The 22,415-nt window shown below is 37.7% G+C and overlaps 2 pseudogenes across 1 annotated transcript; both read left to right on the top strand.

Annotated features, from left to right (window-relative positions):
* Positions 1 to 1,939: 1,939 nt before the first annotated feature.
* On the top strand, positions 1,940 to 8,065 carry LOC143878306 (plasma membrane ATPase 2-like; annotated as a pseudogene). The gene is made up of 11 exons (XR_013250932.1): positions 1,940 to 2,051; positions 2,151 to 2,295; positions 2,815 to 2,979; positions 3,059 to 3,297; positions 4,264 to 4,296; positions 4,511 to 4,592; positions 4,741 to 4,901; positions 5,509 to 5,721; positions 6,973 to 7,155; positions 7,263 to 7,440; positions 7,741 to 8,065. The product of XR_013250932.1 is annotated as a plasma membrane ATPase 2-like (transcript).
* A 3,269-nt stretch (positions 8,066 to 11,334) lies between these two features.
* LOC143892910 (3-isopropylmalate dehydratase small subunit 1-like) lies at positions 11,335 to 12,524 on the top strand (annotated as a pseudogene).
* Positions 12,525 to 22,415: the final 9,891 nt, after the last annotated feature.

The raw sequence follows: 22,415 nt of genomic DNA, 5'->3' as shown, positions 1-22,415 counted from the left end.
TTATACAAAAGAAGAAACCTTTGATTGATGTTTTACATAAAATAGTGGAAATTCAGTTGCTAATTTCTATTTGAACTGTTATCTAATCATGTTTTTAAGTTTCTAATGTATAATAATTTGTGACAGGCATTGGAGACCAATGCTCTAATCGAGGAATTGCACAGTTCACTAATAATTTAAGCAACTGGTCCAGCTCTGAAGGACATTGCATGTATGTACTGTTTCTTTTGTTTTATTTCGTGCGACATGGTGATTTTCTTTGTCCTATCTTATAAGATGACATGTCCAAACATGAACTCATGAATTGAGAATTATCTTGTTTGTTTTGCATATAATGCTAATACTCTTGCCTACATGCCGGAATTGTTCTTTTTTCACTGCATTATAAGTGATAGTTGGCAATCTGTTATGAACTTATGACAGGGGTACCAACAGTAAATTCGTTGGTGATATGTCTATGCTGGTTCAAATCCAGCTCTGCCCAATAATTTTCCGGTCCGTGAGGATCATATAACCAATTTGTCCTCCAGAAATTTCTGATATAGATGAATAAATAGTCAATTTTTTCTGCTATATCTTTATATATTTTGTTGTTCCCACATGTTCTGATCTTTCGAACGATCTATATTAATATACTGTAAGTATAAGGAAAGGAAAAAACAAGTCCTTTTTTTCATTGCAAGATTGATTATTAATCGATTGGCAATAACCACAGGATTAGTACTTAGTAGTAATATGTGTAATTCTCAATATTATCTATTTTTATTTCTATATCAGTATATAAAGTTCCCAATCAATGTTTAGTGACTATAACTAGTGTTAATCAATGATCATTACCATTTATCTGAATTTTTTTTTTATCGCTACATCTAAATTTGGGAAAAGAGACATTTAGACATTTTGTGAACATGCTATGGCAACCTTATTTGTGGAATTCAGCTTAATTTTTTGCCCATGGGAAGACAAGTTTTCTGGAATTGGGCAGTCTTCTGGTCCATAACCTTTGAAATAAAGTCACACCCAGGACTCCATAAAATGGTCTACGGATTAGCTTGAGATGGTGATTCTGAATGTAGCCATATGGTAAGTTGATTGACAGGTCCCTTTAGAGCTTGTGGCGTACTTGGCTAGGCAGGTCCTCGCCACCAATATTCTCCCATTGATTTTGTAGTTTTTCTTAGGATCCATTTTATCACTTGGAATTGCAGGAAGCTGCCTAACATTTCCAAGTCTAGTGGGAAGCTAAACCGTCATGAGACTTGTGGATGGCAGTGTTGTAATATTGTGTTGTTCTCATTCTTCTATCTGATTTTAAAGCTCCATCTTGTATTTTATCTGAAGTGAAACACACAAGAAGCTCACAATTAGAGTCGGGACTTCCTAATGAATGTGTGGCTGTCAATTTTGGAAATAAACTGGGTATGTAGATTATGGAAGCCCGTGATGATTAAAAAGATGTTAGAACCAACTCAGACTACAATATCTTCTTTTTTTCATCTATTACTTTACTTGTTATTTATCTTAGTAAAATATTCTCATATGGGTATTAGCGTTCGAATTGGATATGAATCCCTCCTTTGTACCATTTGATGAAAGTTCCAGCCTCGTGCATGCTTCAACATTCATAGAAACTCCTGTGTGAATGGAATCAAATTCTGTCAGACAGCTTGGAAAGCCATAAGGTGGACAGAGTGGTTTATACATAGATGATGTTCTCCCTTTTTGCTCCTTTCAGGGGTGTTCTATGCCCCTTGTCTTTTAACATATTTACCATTTTGCATCTGGAATTCTTACTGTTTTTTCCTTCGACTTCATTCGGCTGCTACTGAAAAAATCGAAGGCTTTTAGCCGAATCAATCTTGCATTGTACTAATTATTAACACAAATGACTATTTCACTTTAAAATTTTATCAAACTTTTGAATTCTTCTGTTCCTGTTATTTTAGATTCTCAATCTAGCATGCAATAAGTCAGATATAGAACGACGCGTTCATGGAATAATTGACAAATTTGCAGAACGTGGGCTTCGAGCACTTGCAGTTGCCCGCCAGGTAATTCATCTTTTAACTCTCGAGATATTTATCTGGTCAACTGAGTGTCTTATATTTCCAGTCCATTTGATAATATGGTTGGATATTCCTTTTCTTCAGAACGTACCTAAAGGAACTAAGGAAAGTCCTGGAGGGCCCTGGGAATTTGTCGGTCTTCTCCCTTTATTTGATCCTCCTCGCCATGATAGTGCGGAAACGATTAGAAGGGCTCTGGATCTTGGAGTGAGCGTTAAGATGATCACAGGTGTGTGTCACCATAAGATGTTCTTCCTTTTCTGCACCTGCAACTCGCATGTGCTACTGGCCGCATGTTGCTATTGTGGAACTGGCATAAATAACCTTAAATCTCATCCATTATGTTATTTACTTACTTGAAATGTGAATGCACATGTATCTGTATCTGTGTGTGTGTGTGTGATTATTTACTTGAATAAGATATGCACTGCATAATTGCTGAATGGTCAGACAAATTGGCCAAACCTTTTTCTTGTAGCCACATAGGCAGGGTTCCTTTTTAGTTGTGTCTTGCAATTGTAAAATCTACAAAGCACCTCTTTGTTTTCAATATTTTCTTACATTGATAAAAGTACATATTCTCAAAAGAAAGTTACATTTACCTTGTTTGCTAGTGCATGCATAGTTGCCAAAATCCTTGTTTTCAAGTTTGAATGGTTTCCTTTAATTTTTTTTTTTGAACCGGTACTCAATGCTACTGTTGTTAAATACACTTCACTAAGCTGTTCGCTCATGGAAAATTTTCCAGGGGATCAATTGGCAATTGCCAAGGAAACTGGGGGTAGGCTGGGAATGGGTTCAAACATGTACCCATCTTCATCTTTGTTGGGGGAAAGCAAGGATGAGGCAGCTTCATCCCTTCCAATTGATGAACTTATAGAGAAAGCCGATGGTTTTGCTGGAGTCTTTCCTGGTAATTCTCCTGTTTATATTCCATGAGTTTTATGAATTTATCTTATTCCTGTCTCTGATTTCTCTGAGTTTGTCCACAGAACATAAATATGAGATTGTGAAGAAATTGCAAGCTAGAAAGCACATCTGTGGAATGACCGGAGATGGAGTTAATGATGCACCCGCTCTAAAGAAGGCTGACATAGGAATTGCAGTGGCAGATGCCACAGATGCCGCTCGAACCGCTTCTGACATAGTTCTAACAGAGCCTGGGCTGAGTGTAATCATTAGTGCTATTTTAACAAGCCGTGCGATTTTCCAGAGAATGAAAAACTATAAGGTAAATCTGGCATTTCTATTTCATGGGCTGTTTTACATTTGTTATATTACTCAAATCCATGGTTTTAAATTTCAGCCGAAATTTCGGATTTCGATTGGGACCGAAACCGAAATCACAAAAATCCGAAATTTCAGCCGAAATTCAGGAATTTCAGGAAAATGTGAATTTTTAAGTTTTTTTTTTTTTCAAAATTTTGCCCGAAATTTCACATTTTGGTAATTTCGGCTGAAATTTCGATTTCAGCTATGTCTGAAACTGAAACCAAAATTTAAATCCCTGCTCAAATCAGTCCATGTATCCGCTGCCAGGCTTCCTGTGAGTATGTTTATAATAGTTTTGATTTGTTTTAAGAGAGTTTAACTGGGGGAAATTTCTTTTCCTGTCAAACAATGAAACAACCTAGATTGGCGACGAAAGCTATATCACCAAACTATTGCAAGAACCAGTAGTTACATCATGTTTCTCCTATTCTTGCCCTTATACTAATTGGTTGATTGTTCAACATGATAAATAATAGTGCAGTTGTATTGTGTCACGCATGTGGCCAATATCAGTCAATAAATGTTTTTTTTTAATGGCAGTCAATAAATGCTTGCTAACGTCTGTGTGATGAAAAACTGCATATTTATCTGTTTTGAGTAACCCATATAAGGATCATTTACTCTTTTGTTAACTACCTAATTCTTGGCAGTACACAGTAGAGCTCCATCCATTTTCATCTTTGAAAATCTATATTGTGGGTCACTTACACAAGTACCATAATCATTTCATTTGGTATATTACACTTGTTCCTGAAAATAAGAGGCTATGGTTTTCTGCAGAAAAAGGGAAAAACATGGTGTATTATTTTCTGATGTTTATCGAGACAATTTATTTATAGTTTAATGAAGGGAAATATATTTGTCCTAAACAGATTTCTATGACTGTAGATGCTGACAGTTTCACTCATGTTTCTTTCTCGTGCAGATATATGCTGTGTCTATCACTATTCGTATTGTGGTAAGCTGTCAATTTTCCTCCCCCCCCCCCCCCACTCTCTCTCTCTCTCTCTCTCGTTGTTCAAAATAAGTCTTTGAGTAGGTTTACCTTTCATGGATGTTGATATATGGATCTGCTAAGATATTATCTGAAGTAAATGTTTAAAATGCAATAACTTTTCCTCCAGCATGAAGCCATGGCTTCTCTTTAACATTCTGGGTTTCTGTGGAAACAGCTAGGATTTATGCTGCTGACGCTGTTCTGGAGATTCGACTTTCCTCCATTCATGGTTCTTGTCATTGCCATTCTTAACGATGGTTAGCAGTAAACTCTTAGCTTGAATTGCCTGTTTGGTTGTGGAATATTTTTTCATCCGTCATTTTGATACGCATTGCATAATGCTGAAATTTTTGTTTGTTTTTCGTCTTTCTTATACTATTTGCTAATTTATGAGCCCATTTCCAGGTACTATCATGACTATCTCCAAGGACAGAGTCAAGCCTTCTCCACTTCCTGACAGTTGGAAGCTCACTGAAATATTTGCAACTGGAGTTGTCATTGGCACTTATCTTGCTCTCATGACCGTTATATCCTTCTGGGTAGCTCATGACACTAATTTTTTTGCAGTACGTATTCCTCTTGGTTCTTCATTGTTGTAAAAAAGACTTCACATTTCCATATCTTTACCAATTTTTTCCTCACAACAAAAACACTCTTTTGTGGAATGAGAAAAACTACCGACTGTAAATGGACAAAATACATTTAAGGCACTCCCCAAAAATCCTGGTATCTGTGGGAAATGGAATTTCATGGCTGACATTATTTTTTCAAAAAAATAAAAAAGATGCCTGGGCCCTGGGAATTGGTAAGCACGTGTTTCCTTCATCTTGTATATGTTTAGCTTTGCTTTGTGTTCTTTAGCTCGGCTGGTAATTTTCGTGCCTTTCAACTTGTGGTTTTGGTTTGTGTTCTTTAGTTCTGCTGGTAATTTTCATTACTTGCAATTGTTGCCACAGTTCTCACTGTTCTCACTACTTTTATCTGGTTTTCTATACCCATGCTTGGTGATTAACTATTATCAGTGCATTTTTCTTTAGTGACCCATTACCTCCTTTTATGGGCCGTCTACAATATTAAGTGTGTCTCATATACACATTTGTCACATAGAGATAAAATACACATTTTCACATGTGCTGGCATGAAGTCTTAATTCTCACTTATTTTATTTTTCAGAAAATATTCCACGTCAACACCCTCAATAAACACGAGATAAAAAATAACGATACAGATGCTATAGACGCAAACCAAAGGATGCTGGCATCTGCAGTATATCTTCAAGTGAGTACCATTAGCCAGGCCTTAATATTTGTGACGCGCTCAAGGGGCTGGTCTCTCCTGGAACGCCCAGGTCTTCTGCTTGTTGCCGCTTTCATCATCGCACAAATGGTATTGCCTTTGAGACTTCTGTAGTTCTACTTCATTTTGATTGCTCAAGTTAGAAGCTATGTCACAAATATATCCGATATTTTCAAAATTTAGCATTTTTATCGCAATATTTTGATAAAACGACAAAATCCCAATATAATACTCAAAATTTTAAAAATATAGCGATAATATCACAATATTTTTACGATATTTTAATGTTTTTTTTTTAATTTATATATTTTATATAATTATAAATAATTTTATTGTATCGTTTTTTTTCCCGATATAAACAAAAAAATATAAAAACATTAATATATCCTGAGATTTTCCCTTGCCGAGAAATTCCAGAGAACGATATTTGTGACATAGGTTAGAAGAAACCATAGCAACCGGTATGCCTCTGGGATGGATTGATGATTCTTAAGTAAATTAACAGCCATCAATTCGCAGTTGGTTATTAAGTAACAACATGACATCAGCTAGCCCAACTTTTACTTGGGAAATTGGGCCTTGGATTGATTTTATTGTCCTAATTTTGTCTACATAATCTACATACACAAATACATGTGGATGTACACATATCTAGATGCGCATGTGTTCATATAGGTAGATTGCCCTTGTCCCTTGCTTCCAATTTCTCTTCGTCTCACCCACATACCACTGTTTTTGCACTATGATAAACGATATTTTCCCACTAGAAATTGACACTCATCAGGGTATAAGTAGTTTAACTAGTTTCCCAATCAGTTGGTGTCGAAGGTACAATTTGGGTTTGGTTGGGTTGAGCTTCTGCTGAAAATGAATTGGAATCAACCCGAACCCAGCCCGATTTTGTAGTAAAAACTCAACCAGAGTTGTGCCCGTAGTAAGTGTTGAATATTAACTCAGCACACACACATCTATATCCGTCATTTGCATATGTTTCCATAAATTTACAGGATATCTACCGAAATTTTCGTCCGAAACAAATATGTTTCTATTTCCATCACACCCAAAAGACATTCCGAAACCTTAACTTTTGCTTTTCTTTTCAGTGGTTCTTCATTATTATACTAATTTTGTTGCTGCTTATTGTTTTCGCATTTCTGTTTTCCTTCTTCAAACCTACATTACACTCTCTCTTTTTGACTTCTGGAATTGTTGTGCTAGTTATGCGTGTTCTTATATCGCAATCTGTGAATCAAACAATTTATCATTTCTCACATTCTGTTTCCATTATTTTGTTTTGAAAGATTCGATATTAGAACCAGTGGAATGTCCTCTCTTGTGCAGGTTGCTACCGTCATATCTGCCGAAGCAAACTGGAAATTTGCTGGAATAAAAAGCATCGGTTAGCGTTGGACTGGAGTTGTTTGGCTCTTTAATATTGTAACTTACATGTTTCTTGATCCTCTCAAATTCTGTGTTCAATATGCACTCAGTGGAAAAGCCTGGGGTCTAGTTCTGGATCAGAGGGTCAGTAAATTTAAATTTTACCATTCAAATACTTTTATACCTGTTATCCCATATTTTTTTAATGGCTCTTCTTCTATTTCTTTACGGTCGGCCTTATGTTTGAGCAGACGGCATTTACAAAGCAGAAAGACTTTGGTAGGGAAGTTCGAGAGGTGGCATGGGCACGTGAGCAGCGTACACTGCATGGACTTCAGTCGATAGAGACAAAGATGTTTGCCGATCGGACCACTTCAGAGACATTAATATGTTGGCTGAAGAAGCTAAAAGGCGTGCAGAGATTGCAAGGTTAGTAACAGAATCCTTGAAATTATTTTGGATTGTGACCCAGACGTAGATACAAAATCCAACGGAGCATTTTAGAATTTAGATCTGAATGGAGGGCACCAATGTATGAAAATACTCTTCAAGAAGGGTATTTTCATAACATTTAAAACCCCTACAACTAACAACATGTTATTTTCCCTCTTCTGTTTCCATGGCAATTCTCTTTATCTAGTTTTTTTCCCACTTCCCTCCCATAAACCTAATCCCTAACTGTGTACACTGTCTAATTTGTTACCATCTTTCTTATTATTGCATTTACAGGTTGAGGGAGCTCCACACTCTGAAAGGAAGGGTGGAATCGTTTGCCAAACTAAAGGGCTTAGACATTGATGCTATCAACCAACACTACACACTGTAGATGTGTTTCTTGAGGGCTCCCTACCTTTCCCAAATTTCTTCATAATCATATTACCCATTTTCCGGTACTGTGCTCCATTTTCCGGTACTGCTATTCCTGGATCTTTATTTATCATTATAAATGAATAAAATCTATTATTTATTTGCAAGTTTCATGGCCAATATGTAAGAGAAGGATTTGTAAATTTCCAAGCAATTATGGAGTTCATTTTGAGCTGGCAAGCACCATCACCATCACCATCACCATCACCATCAACAGTCTGTGATGCTTAATTGGAGCCTGGTCATTTGAGAGATGAAAAGAGGGGAGATCTCTAATGAGATCCTAAGCATCTCTCAATGTCAGTATCCAAAGGCCTGTGGGCTCCACATGTTTAGATGATCTAAAGCATTCATTTACTGGGCCTTTCCTTGTATATGTTTTGGGAAGTGATATATCCGCCCCTTTTGATTACTTGGGACACCCAGCAGCAGTGTACATGGCAATCATGCCCATTGAATGCTTCTGATGTGAAGTACATCAGCCCCTCTGCAGTCAGCTGCTGGGTGTCCCAAGTAATCAAAAGGGGCGGATTTATCACTTCCCTATGTTTTGCCCTAAAAATCTCCTCTACGTGGTGATCCAAGCCCTCCGATTTGTGGATCGAACCTTAAGTGGATTCCACACTGACCTCAGTAGGGGAGCAACTTTGTCGGTTGGATTGGGTTGATGCCAGCCCTAGCCCAACCAGAGATAGCATTCTGATGCAGAACGTGCGGCGTGGATCAAATCTTTTATTTTTAATTTCTTATTTTTCTCATTTTATTTGTGGTATTTTTTTGGGATGTCAAATGTTGTTCTTTTAGCATGATTTTGGTGTTTTTAGAAAGGTTTTTTGATTACCTATCTAAAGAGCCCAAGATTACGCTATTTGGAGTTGATTTGGCTATGTTATAGGCAGTTTTAGGATATGATATAGTTATATTACGGGATTACTATTTAAGGAAAGTTTTAGTCATGTTTCTTCTTTTTATTTATCTTGCTTTAGTTAAAAGATTGAGAATAATAGTTAGGCAAGAATTTAGCGTTGCTATTCTTAGGTTTTGGTTTTTTATATAATGTAATGGCATGAGGAAAGAAAGATAGATTTGAATAAAGTTTATTTTTGGGATATCTGTTGTGAAGAGCATTGGCTCGTTCACGTGGGTGAAGGAGCTTCGCTTCGGTCATTTGTTATGTTCGAGCCTTTCTCCAAACCGTGGCCTGGCCTTTCAAGCCCCCATGAGATTATTTTAATGCTGCTCGTGTCAATCTTTATCTTGGTGTTGCCGCTCTGACGTTCCCTGCGTCAGTTGGTATCAGAGCTCAAGGGATCTCCGACGAATGCACGACGGGATGAAGAAGTCGGTGCGCCTAACGTCGGCCTGTCTGATCTAGCCGCGGAGAACGATGATCTCCAACAACGGGTGAAGTCTTTCACACAGTTAGCATTACTCGAAGCCCGCATCCATGAGACGACGACCATGGATCTGAGAGTGCCTTCGAGAGCCCTTTTCATGGTTATGCTTCATGTAAGGGATTACAAAAAATAAAAATAAAAAAAATAATAATAAAGGGGGAATGAAGAATAGAAGATTGATGCAGTGCCGAAAATCAGATTTGGAGAACGATGGCCTAAACTTGAGATCGAGTTTTCTTCAAGCGGGGGTGAATGATGCAGAACGTGCGGCGTGGATCAAATCTTTTATTTTTAATTTCTTATTTTCGTCATTTTATTTGTGGTATTTTTTTGGGATGTCAAATGTTGTTCTTTTAGCATGATTTTGGTGTTTTTAGAAAGGTTTTTCGATTACCTATCTAAAGAGCCCAAGATTACGCTATTTGGAGTTGATTTAGCTAAGTTATAGGCAGTTTTAGGATATGGTATAGTTATATTACGGGATTACTATTTAAGAAAAGTTTTAGTCATGTTTCTTCTTTTTATTTATCTTGCTTTAGTTAAAAGATTGAGAATAATAGTTAGGCAAGAATTTAGGGTTGCTATTCTTAGGTTTTGGTTTTTTATATAATGTAATGGCATGAGGAAACAAAGATAGATTTGATCAATAAAGTTTATTTTTGGGATATCTGTTGTGAAGAGCATTTGCTCGTTCACGTGGGTGAAGGAGCTTCGCTCCTGTCATTTGTTATGTTTGAGCTTTTCTCCAAACCGTGGCATGGCCTTTCAAGCCCCCACGAGATTATTTTAGTGCTGCTCGTGTCAATCTTTATCTTGGTGTTGCCGCTCTCACGCTCCCTTCGTTAGTTGGTATCAGAGCTCAAGGGATCCCCGACGAATGCACGACGGGATGAAGAAGTCGGTGCGCCTAGCGTCGGCCTGTCTGATCTAGCCGCGGAGAACGAAGATCTCCAACAACGGGTGAAGTCTTTCACGCAGTTAGCATTACTCGAAGCCCGCATCCATGAGACGACGGCCATGGATCTGAGAGTGCCTTGGCCTAAACTTGAGGTCGAGTTTTCTTCAAGCGGGGGTGAATGATGCAGAACGTGCGGTGTGGATCAAATCTTTTATTTTTAATTTCTTATTTTCGTCATTTTATTTGTGGTATTTTTTTGGGATGTCAAATGTTATTCTTTTAGCATGATTTTGGTGTTTTTAGAAAGGTTTTTCGATTACCTATCTAAAGAGCCCAAGATTACGCTATTTGGAGTTGATTTGGCTAAGTTATAGGCAGTTTTAGGATATGGTATAATTATATTACAGGATTACTATTTAAGGAAAGTTTTAGTCATGTTTCTTCTTTTTATTTATCTTGCTTTAGTTAAAAGATTGAGAATAATAGTTAGGCAAGAATTTAGGGTTGCTATTCTTAGGTTTTGGTTTTTTATATAATGTAATGGCATGAGGAAAGAAAGATAGATTTGACTAAAGTTTATTTTTGGGATATCTGTTGTGAAGAGCATTGGCTCGTTCACGTGGGTGAAGGAGCTTCACTTCGGTCATTTGTTATGTTGGAGCTTCACTTCGGTCATTTGTTATGTTGGAGCTTTTCTCCAAACCGTGGCCTGGCCTTTCAAACCCCCACGAGATTATTTTAGTGCAGCTCGTGTCAATCTTTATCTTGGTGTTGCCGCTCTCACGCTCCCTGCGTCACATTCCCTCAACCCGAGCCTCTGGTTGGTTGAGGATGGTCAACTCTAACCCAACCTGCCTCTAAATCTCTCAACCTTAACCTAATCCATCTAACCTGAAATCGGATCGGATTGAATCGGGTCGGTCAGAAAAATACAAGAAAAAAACATAACCCCAATAAAATCAACATAAAATTAGAAGAGGGAGGTCGGGTCGGGTTGCCAAGGCGTAAACTCCAACCCAACTCGAGCCAAAATCAGGTTGAATCTGTTGGGTTTGGTTTGAGTCCGAACCAAGTTGCACCCCAAATAGTAGGGCTGTGGACTTACATACAACAAAAAGCGTAGAGAGAGAGAGAGAGAGAGAAAGAGAGAGGTCCATGGCAATGGCAATGGTGGCAGCAACAACAGTAGCAGCATCAGCATCAACATCAGCTTCTTCAAATCCAACCTTCCTCTATTCTAAAAAACACCCCACCCCCTCCCCCCATTTCTTCCCACCCCACCCCTCCCCGATCCCTAATTCCCTAAAATGCCCTCAAACCCCATCTCCCCTCCAAACCCCCCTAAAACACTCTCCATCCCCCCTCTAATCACCCTAGCCGACCCCCACCTCTCCTCCCCCTTCCCCCACCTTCCGTGGCCAATGCTTCATCCTCCCAGACAACATAGACACGGATCAAATAATCCCAACCGAACACCTAACCCTAGTCCCTTCAAACCCTAACGAATATCAAAAACTCGGTGCCAATGCTTCGCCCTCAAACACTCTTCATCCGCCCCCTCTAATCCCCCTACCCGCCCCCAATTCTCCTCCCCCTTCCCCCACCTTCCATGGCCAATGCTTCCTCCTCCCAGACAACATAGAGACAGATCAAATAATCCCAGCCGAACACCTAACACTAGTCCCTTCAAACCCTAACGAATATAAAAAACTCGGTGCCAATGCTTCGTCCTCGAACACTCTCCATCCCCCCCCCCTCTAATCCCCCTAGCCGCCCCCACCTCTCGTCCCCCTTCCCCCACCTTCCATGGCCAATGCTTCGTCCTCCCAGACAACATATACACAGATCAAATAATCCCAGCCGAACACCTAACCCTAGTCCCTTCAAACCCTAACGAATACCAAACACTCGGAGCCCTGGCCCTAATCGGCCTCCCTTCCTCTTACCCAATCCGATTCATAGAACCAGACCAAACCCAAACCCAATTCTCAATCATAATCGCCGGCGCCAATTTTGGATGTGGGTCCTCCTGTGAGCACGCTCCGGTGGCCCTCGGCGTAGCCAGAGTTAGGGCGGTCCTTGCCGAGTCTTATGCTCGGTTTTCTTCAAGAATTCCGTCGCCACCGGGGAAATCTACCCGTTGGAATCCAAGGGAAAGTTATGTGAGTCTACTGGGGATTTTGTGACTATTGAGCTTGCAGAGTGTAGGTTGATTAATCATACTACTGGGAAGGAGTATGGATTGAAGCCAATTGGGGATGCTGGGCCTGTTATTGAAGCTGGTGGGATTTTCGCTTATGCGAGGAAGACCGGCATGATCGAGACTCGGTTGGGTTCGGATTAGTAGCCGGCATGATAGCGACTTGGTCGGGTTCGGATTAGTAGGATATGGGCCTGGTAAGGGAGATTGAATCTTAGTTTTTTGTGGGTTTTTGTTTTAATTTAGAATTGGGTCTTCTTCTACTTCATTGGGTTGGTTTTAGTTTGTATTAGACTGTTAGTTTTTGTGGGTTGTTGTTCTAATTTAGAATTGGGTCTTCTTCTTCACTGGGTTGTTTTTACGTAGTATTAGACTATTGTTGTTTTCCTGTTTTGATTGATAGGCATGTGGAGTTTGTTGCTTTTCTATAGCTTTTATGGGCTTTGGATGGGTATAAATTAAGGTGTTTTGGTTTTGGTTATTTTTGTAAACTGTAGAATGTAGTAGTTTTTTGTTTAGTGGAAATCTATTGAATTGTGTGACCAGATCTGAATTGTTGTTTTCTGATTGATTTGCCTTTTGGGGTATCATTTATATTCGTTTTAGGAGTGGACGAGTAGTGATGCTACTGCATCATAGTCTTGAAATATCAAATTTTAACTTTGAGTTTTATCAATTTCTTTTCTCATGTCAATGGGTTATATGTGGAATGTGAAGGATCACAAAATGTAGAGTAATTGAGTCGTCTTAGCAAAAAACCATCTAAGTTGTGGGCTTGTTCATCCTAGACTCCAATGTGGTTGTCGTAAGATGCGGTTCCAACGCTCGCCCCACGTACTAATTTTTGTGGGCTTGTGTTTCCTTTTCAGTCTGTATTTGTTGAAGTTGGAGCGAAAACACTCGAACCTCTCAGAACTTAACTAGATTCGTAACCTAGGAAGGGCCTATGACCTGTAGTTCACTCTACAATCCCTCGTCTGCATTTCTAAGCCCATGTTCATTTGGGATTGGGGCAGCCAATTGTGATTATTGGACTCAAAATTAATAATCACAATTGGCCACCACAATCGAATGCCACAATCTCAAACGAACCGTGCTTAAGTGGGTTTGTAACCAGGTTACGGAACCATAAGGTGTTAGGCACCAATTCTGGCTGATTCCAACAAGAGGGTCTCTATTAGAATACGTGGGGTCACCATATTGGTTTAAGTCATTGATTATTTAGTCAAGATGATAGATTTGGATTGTACACTATAGGCTAAAATCAGTTGCGTTGCTTGTAGGGGTGGCCAACCGGTTCGGTTCTCGGTTCTCGGTTCCTTTTTTTTCGGTTCTCGGTTCTCGGTTCCATGAACCATAAGAACCGAACCGAACTGTAGTACACAGTAGGACCGAACCGAACCGGACCGAACATAATCGGTTCGGTCCGGTCCGGTTCTTCGGTTCTAAAGGCTAATTATTAATTATTAATTATAATTTATAAAAACTTTTAATTAAAGTTATAATATAAGTTACTTTCTTATTATAAGAATAGTATTAACTATTACTTATTAATATTATAAGTAATTTATATTATTAAGTATATGTATAATAGAAATATAAAATATTATATATATATATATATATATATATATATATATCCAAAGTTCGGTTCTTCGGTTATGGAACCGAACCGAGAAGATTAGACCCGGAACCGAACCGAATAAGTTCGGTTCTTCATCAGTGGAACCGAACCGGACCAAAATTATTTTTTTACAGTTCGGTTCCGGTTCGGTTCTTCGATTCTGGTTCGGTTCTGGCCACCCCTAGTTGCTTGGTTCGGAAAACCCAAGGAAATGATGTGGAGAGAAGAAAAGAAAAGGAAATAGAAAATTGAGAGAGAGAATGATTCCACTCATTTTCCACTTTTGGAAGATGGAAAAGGGCTGGAATCTGTGTTGGGGTTTTTAGAAACATGAAAGAAAAGCTGGGGAGGACACACTGCTGCTGGGACGGGAACCAAACACGATGTCAACGAAGTGTTGATGGATTTTAACCCCCTTTTCCAACATTTTCTGCGCCAAGTCTCGTAACTGAGCAAGGCCTTAGTGACTGCGGATCCTATGCGATTGCAAATCCTTGGGAGTTACATCATTGCAATGTTGTGTGCGATTGAAAGGCATCAAGGACTTGCAATCACAGACCACTTCTAGCCAATCCTAATTTTGCATGGACAAAATTGATTTCGGTGTAAAGGTTCCTCGAGCATAGCCATTGGAGGTTGCTGGAGCCGTTTGATGAATTTAGGTAAACCCTAACATGAAAGAAAAATGACTAGCTATGAAATGATAAAAGAAACTAGCATTTATAGCATTTTAATGAACTTGAAAAACAAAAGGGGTCTTCATATTCAGGCTTCAACTCCGTGAAAAACAATGGATCTTGATACAACATGCGTAGTTTTGAACATTACACTCTCTTTAAAATACTAGTTTTCTTATATTATGCAACTTTAAAGTAGTCTTACAATGAAAAATTGCAGAGTTTTTTCATTCATGATTAGTTGAAAGTAGTCCATCTCGGCCTCCTAATTTTGTTATATATAATTATTGCCATTTCAAAAAAAAGGAAGATGGGGTTGTTCCAAAAGTATTTAAAGAGGACAAATCAAAAAGATCATATACATCCCTGATTATACTTTTGTTAAAAAAGGTATTAAAAGAGGACATGATAAAAAAGATCAGATGCATCCCTGATTATACTTTTGTTAAACTCATAGTGCACAATGCTTTTTAAGATCAGTACCGCAAGGGGCCATGAACTTACAGTTACTGAGAGAAAGGAAACAAACAAAAAGGTTCATATATGGAGTGTATCCAGATGGAGTGACTAAACCCTAGTGGTACATCTGAGAGAGAGATCAGAATATCCCAAAAACAATGTATTGGTCATGTAATCTGGCTTTGTGTTTTTTCAACCATTCCCTTGCCTTCACCACGTCAAACTTTCTCCGCTGCAAGATTGTCAAAACAAAAGCTTAGATAATTTTTCTATTCAATTTACTTAATTATCATGATCGCTTTTTTTCTCATTGCAGTAAGTAAAATCATGCCACTATCTTTATCATATTTATCTTTTTGTTCCTTACTATCTCTACTTATTTTTGGCGCATTCTTTCTTAAAATTTGAATGGAAATTCTAATGAAAACCCAAGATAAAATTTTGAAATATAGCATCAAACTAGCGAATTGGGCTCACCAAAATCTGATACGTCTGATCTCCCTAGTCCCATCAGGGAAGGACCTGATCATTAATGAGACGCCCGGTTGATCTTCTCCCACCCATTCAATCTCTTGATCATAAAAGTATCTCTTGGGGCTTGATGTGGAAGCTCCGTCCGAGGATGATGTATCTTTTATCATGCTCAAATGGTTATGACTCAAAGACTGCTGAATGTCGTCCGAGGAGCAGTGATGGCTCGAATCCGGGTTCTGTACAGATGAGCGCGAGGATACCACAGTGCACTCCTCAGCAGTGCTCTCCTCAGCAGTATTATATGGGCTCTAGGAAAGGAAAAAAATAGTGAATATTTTTCTTATGCTTCAAAGTAACTAGTAAAGTTAGATGTGTTAATATGTTAAAACTAGGAAAGCCAGAAGTGGAAACGTCATTTCTATAAAGAAATGGAGGTATGAAGTTCAGAGTTCATAGGCACTCTAATTATTCAATCAAAAGAAAATCTAGTATGACATTACTGGTAAAAGAAGAGAAATTAAGATGAAATAAAATTACCATTAAATAAATGAAAAGCATTTGAATAGATAAAAACATCTAAGATGGAGAAGTAGGAATTACAGTATTAATTGCAGTTTGCTGAAATACCAAGATTAAGCATTTAAGAAAAAAGTAGGACTAACCTCTTCTGGTGGATTTGATACTGGGACACTCTGTAGTGTCGAAATATGCAATCCATCAGAGCTCTGCAGTTCTTGTGGTGGAGTGCATGTTTGGACACTGTAGAGCTCCATGACTTTCTCATAGTTGTCTCTCCACCATGCTCGAGCATCCTCCACATCAAACATATCCTCACTGAATCCAGACAATTAAGATCCAATATTTTAAAAAGCTCAACAATCTCAACAACAAATAAGTACTGAAACAAAAACAGTGTAATTAAATATTCGATTGGTCGCAAAGTGTTAAACCAAAAAAAGAAGAAAAAAATTCTTCATTTGAAAGGTCTACCACCAAAAGTTCTACTTTTACTTAATGGATTGTCTAAATTAAGGGTCTCATAATCCACTTGTATTGTGCACATCATTCACACTATTTTTCTAATGGCAAAGAATTATGCATGCCACTATCTTTATCATATTTATCTTTTTGTTCCTTACTATCTCTACTTATTTTTGGCACATTCTTTCTTAAAATTTGAATGGAAATTCTAATGAAAACCCAAGATAAAATTTTGAAATATAGCATCAAACTAGCGTAATTTGGCTCACCAAAATCTGATACGTCTGATTTTCCTAGTCCCGTCAGGGAAGGACCTGATCGTTAATGAGACGCCCGGTTGATCTTCTTCCACCCATTCAATCTCTTGATCATAAAAGTATCTCTTGGGGCTCGATGTGGAAGCTCCGTCCGAGGATGACGTATTTTTTATCATGCTCAAATGGTTATGACTCAAAGACTGCTGAATGTCGTCCGAGGAGCAGTGATGGCTCGAATCCGGGTTCTGTACAGATGAGCCCGAGGATACCACAGTGCTCTCCACAGCAGTGCTCTCCTCAGCAGTATTATATGGGCTCTAGGAAAGGAAAAAAAATAGTGAATATTTTTCTTATGCTTCAAAGTAACTAGTAAAGTTAGGTGTGTTAATCTGTTAAAACTAGGAAAGCCAGAAGTGGAAACGTCATTTCTATAAAGAAATGGAGGTATGAAGTTCAGAGTTCATAGGCACTCTAATTATTCAATCAAAAGAAAATCTAGTATGACATTACTGGTAAAAGAAGAGAAATAAAATTACCATTAAATAAATGAAAAGCATTTGAATAGATGAAAACATCTAAGATGGAGAAGTAGGAATTACAGTATTAATTGCAGTTTGCTGAAATACCAAGATTAAACATTTAAGAAAAAAGTAGGACTAACCTCTTCTGGTGGATCGGTTACTGGGACACTCTGTAGTGTCGAAATATGCAATCCATCAGAGCTCTGCAGTTCTTGTGGTGGAGTGCATGTTTGGACACTGTAGAGCTCCTTGACTTTCTCATAGTTGTCTCTCCACCATGCTCGAGCATCCTCCACATCAAACATATCCTCACTGAATCCAGACAATTAAGATCCAATATTTTAAAAAGCTCAACAATCTCAACAACAAATAAGTACTGAAACAAAAACAGTGTGATTAAATATTGGATTGGTCGCACAGTGTTAAACCAAAAAAAGAAGAAAAAAAATTCTTCATTTGAAAGGTCTACTACCAAAAGTTCCACTTTTACTTGATGGATTGTCTAAATTAAGGGTCTCATAATCCACTTGTATTGTGCACATCATTCACACCATTTTTCTAATGGCAAAGAATTATATTAATAGAGAAAGGAACAGGTGAACCCATAGCATCCTCCATGGATCATCTTTCCAGTAAATATGCAAAAACTACCGTTTACAAAGCTGTTTTGATTAAACAATCCTAGCCTTCAATTTTGGGCCTTCATGTAGGACAGGTTTTCTTGTTTTCCCTTTGATTTTTTTCCTTTTTCTTTTTGGTTTCTTAGTCCTACTCTAATTAGAAGTCAGAATTATAGTTAAGGGTCATAGTCGAGTTTGAATATTATAAGATGATTTTTTGTAGAATAGGGAGAATAAGGTTTGAAAGTCTATAAATATGAGACATCTGTGTATGTAGAGATCTTTCATTGAATAACAAAACAGTCTCAGTTTTTTTCCTTTATCTTCCTTTCGGATTCAAGGTTTTATCCCTACAGGTTGAAGCGGAACATACCTGAAGTATACTTTCTTTATAGAGTTGCCTATAATGTTGGACTCAGAAATGAAAACTATATCTACTCCAGTCTCAACCTCGGCCGTCCATTCTACTGGCTGTTCTTCATGCCCCACAACATCTCCATTACTTGCACTGCTTGTTGTCGTTGTGGTTGTTGTGACCATCTCCATTTGTACATTTGGGATGGAACGCGGCTTCATGTGACGATAAGTTCGGAAAACTTTGACTACCTTGTCTTTGATCTGTGCTAAATGAATCCCATGTTTTGTAATAATGGAAAAAGAACAAAAAAATATATAAAAAATGGATTTTTGCAAATAAATACTTAGTTTTTCCATGGAATATTAGCTTACACAGTGGTAAGGAAGGGTGGTAGAGGGAGAGACATGAGTGAATGAGTGAGGAGAGGGCAAGAAAAGGATGAAGAAAGGAAAAAGAAAACTCCACTCAAAATACGATTTTTTTTTTCGTTGTCTAGCCACTTCTCACCCTTCCCACTCATGCTCTCTCAAGTCTCCCCTCCCCATTTTTCTCTCACAACTTGATTAAACTAATATACCAAGAAAAAATTTCATGGATGTCAAGCACAGCCTTAAGATATGATATTTTCCGAAAAAATTCTTGTTTTTAAGAAACAACTTAATTTTCTAATATGAAAAACATCAAGAATAAATATCTTAGGGAAAAATGATTTTAGAGTTGATTGAATGCATGTTGGACATCAAAACTTTATTATAGACCTTTTGAAAATATTTTAAAAAGTTAGCCATTTCATAACTTTTAATGACTAATATCGAAAAATTCTTTGCAAAGTAGGAAATTGTAGGGGAAAATCCCCACCCACCCAAAAAAGAGAGAAAAAAAGAGAGGGAAGAAAACGATAAACATCCGCCGCCTTTTAATAATAATAATGAGAAAAATGTGATCATACCTGAGTGAGAAGTCCTTTGGCTCTTCTACTGGTTTTGTTGTTGATGGCTTCTCTAGTGCCAGTTCTAGGACAGTATATGCATGTAAACATCTTATCTCCTCTTTGTTTCACTCTATCACCCTCTTCAAGCTTCATACACACAAAAATTCATGACGAAAAACGAAATTATTTATATTGCAAGGAGGGCTTAGTAAAAGTGAAAATTGAAGGAAATTCAATGAGTTTCTTAAAATGGGTTTTTTCTTTTCTTTTTTTTTAAAGTTGATTTGAGACATTTAGCCTTGAATTACGAAACGGTTACGAAACTACGAAACACATAGCTAAGAGAGGAAGGATTGAAACATGTCTTGCTAATGGCTTTTGAATTTCAAACCCATCAAATTGGACAAAAACATTTTGCAAACGTGTCTTTCGTTCGTTTTACTTTTTTAACGTTGAAATGGAGAAAATATTAGCTTCTTTCTAAACTTCTTGTCAGTTTTGCATTAATTACGTTGGTTGGATAGTGGAAAGGCACGTAAACTAATATAAATCCCTTTTGGAAATTCTTTAAAGTCTAAGGGTATAATGGTTCTTAGGCTGTAGGAGTTCAAAGAAGAAATTGATTTTGGTAAAGAAACAAGAAACGGAAGTATGGGAAAAAAAAAATGTTCTTGGCTGATTTGATATGAGGGTGTTGAATGGTTAGAAGAGACAAAAAGGGGTGTGGGTTTTACTTGAAACAAATGGGTTAATAAGATAACAGCAAGATGGTGGCTATAGGCTGAGATAATCAAGCGTAGGGATAGTGGATCGATGGGTGCAATTTGAAGCAGGAACGGCTGCATCAATGGGGATGAAAACTTGCATCAAGTTTAAAACCTGCATAAAACAGATTAGATAGATAAAAGACAAATTGAAGTTTTTGTGAAGAAAACTTACAACTTCTCTTCCGAACAAAAGAGCTAAAAGAGTAAACTTTCTCCACCTAAAAGAGAACGTTTTACAATGCCATATTTATAGGCTTTAGTTTGGACGTTTCCTACCTCTACAGAAACTAGGAAAGATAAACTAAAAGATCCTAAATTTTCTCAAATTCCTAAACTCTCTCTACCTTTCCTCAAATGTCTACAACTCCTAAATTACCCCTACTTGGACGTCCAAATCACCACAAATCATTCCAAAAATATTCTACTAACAATATAATTCTAATCAAACTAAAACTCTTTCTATTCCACGGATCAGCGTGAACCGTTGATCTCAATGATCTGATAATGCACCTGCATCAGAAAGGCAAGTTCGATGCATGGATAGGGCTGCAGGTAAGGATATTTTTGGGAAAAAAGGTGTACTACGGCATGCAAATTTGCAATATTTGTAGCACAAAAAAGAGGAATGCTGTCGTGCCACTCCTCTCTTTACTAACACTTATCTAATTATCTATTAGGATTTTTTTTTTCAAGCATAGGTAAGCTAGGATTTAACCTCTAACCTCCAGGTTGAAGAACATAGCCTTGACCATTGAGTTAGATGTCCAATCACTATTAGGAGATTTTTATATGCGCGCTGTGTGGGCGTTAAGTCCTCCGATCTTAGTATAAAATCTCATTATTTGCATCAGTAACTTCTACTTTGAATTTTGAAAAGGAAAATGATTTCATCGCTCCAATGTTTTGATAAACATGCGCTCCACATGTTTGTCGTGTAGCATTTAAAGGCTTTAAGAGCTTTTTGGCAACCACTGACAGCCCTTTAAATACTACATGACAAAAATTGGAGCGCATGTTTATCAAAACATTGGAGCGCAGAAATCATTTCCCTTTTAAAAAACAGGTGCAAAACGAAGGGGCCCACAACATTATAGAATACATATTAGGCTTAGGATTATCCTGTATATTGAGATGATTTATGAGGCACAACCTATTTACGTTGTGGCCCAACAAATGCGGAGTTTGGATCATCATATGGAGTGGGACCACTGTACTTTTTGGAAAATATTGGACTTCATGCGCACTCAATGTACAAAATCTCAGAGAAGTGATATATTCACCCCCTTTTCCTTTTCGTACCTGAGACTACTCTTTTACACTAGAGGTGGCTGTCCCAAGCAATAAAAGGGGCAAATATATCATTTCCCCAACTCTCATCTATAGAAGGTTGTTGTTGTTTCATCATCGTCGTGACTCAGGCGTGTTACCTAGAAATCAGCCTTTCACATTTTTGTGAAGGGCTGAGATAAAAGCTCACTCGAACACCATGCTTTTAATCTCAGCCCTTTACATTTTCTTAATAAATAAAAAAAAACTCAGCCCCTTACAAAATGTGAAAGGATGTTTTCTAGGTGACTGATGCAGGGTATTGGTACTGTAAATGTGCTTGCTAAGGGGATGCTCTGCATTAGTGTCCCTTTCCAAGAATCTTGCTTGGGAGCCTATTAATCAAATAACATAAAGTAAGAATGGCTTCGGACCAAAAACTTTTGGGAACATTCTTCTCAAACATAATTGATCGAGCAACCTCTAACAGGTGTCTGTTTTTCCTTTCAGACACACCATTTTGTTGAGGTGTGGAGATGCATGAGGTTTGATGAAGAATACCTTGATCTAAGAGATATTTTGAAGTGAAACTATCACTATAAGCTTCATAATTTGTTTTCTTTTAAAAAAAAAAAAAAAAACTATGTACTGTCAATCATGGACTGCGGATTTCATTCCCCCAAAAACTATAAACAAGTTAATTTTAGCTTCTTAATTACTTCATACATTATTATCCTTGACGGAAATGATATTTCCGGTCTCTTTCTCAACATTCCCAATTTTCCACCACTCCTTGTTTGCCTTTTTTTAAAAAATAAAGAAAAAAAATAAACAAATGGGAGTACAAATGCCTTATTAATTAAAAAAATATCTTATTTAATATCTTAATTTTTTTCCAACTTTCAAGGTTAGAAGTTAAGGATTCGCCATATGATCATCACTAAGCGCACGGTTGGCCACAATGAAACTTGTTTCATGTTAAATCAGTGTCTCCAAGTTGAGACCAGGGTGAAGTGGCTAAGGTCATGTTCGTTTGAGATAGTGACAACCGATTGTTAGCCCAAAACCAATTAGCAGACTCAAATTTAAATGTAATTTCGAGTCCAA

This window comes from Tasmannia lanceolata, unplaced genomic scaffold (assembly GCF_043159265.1).
Source record: "Tasmannia lanceolata isolate RefF3 unplaced genomic scaffold, GAP_Taslan_0.1 ptg000002l, whole genome shotgun sequence".
NCBI lineage: Eukaryota > Viridiplantae > Streptophyta > Magnoliopsida > Canellales > Winteraceae > Tasmannia > Tasmannia lanceolata.
Note: the sequence above shows the minus strand (reverse complement) of the source record. Positions and strands in the feature narration are given on the sequence as shown.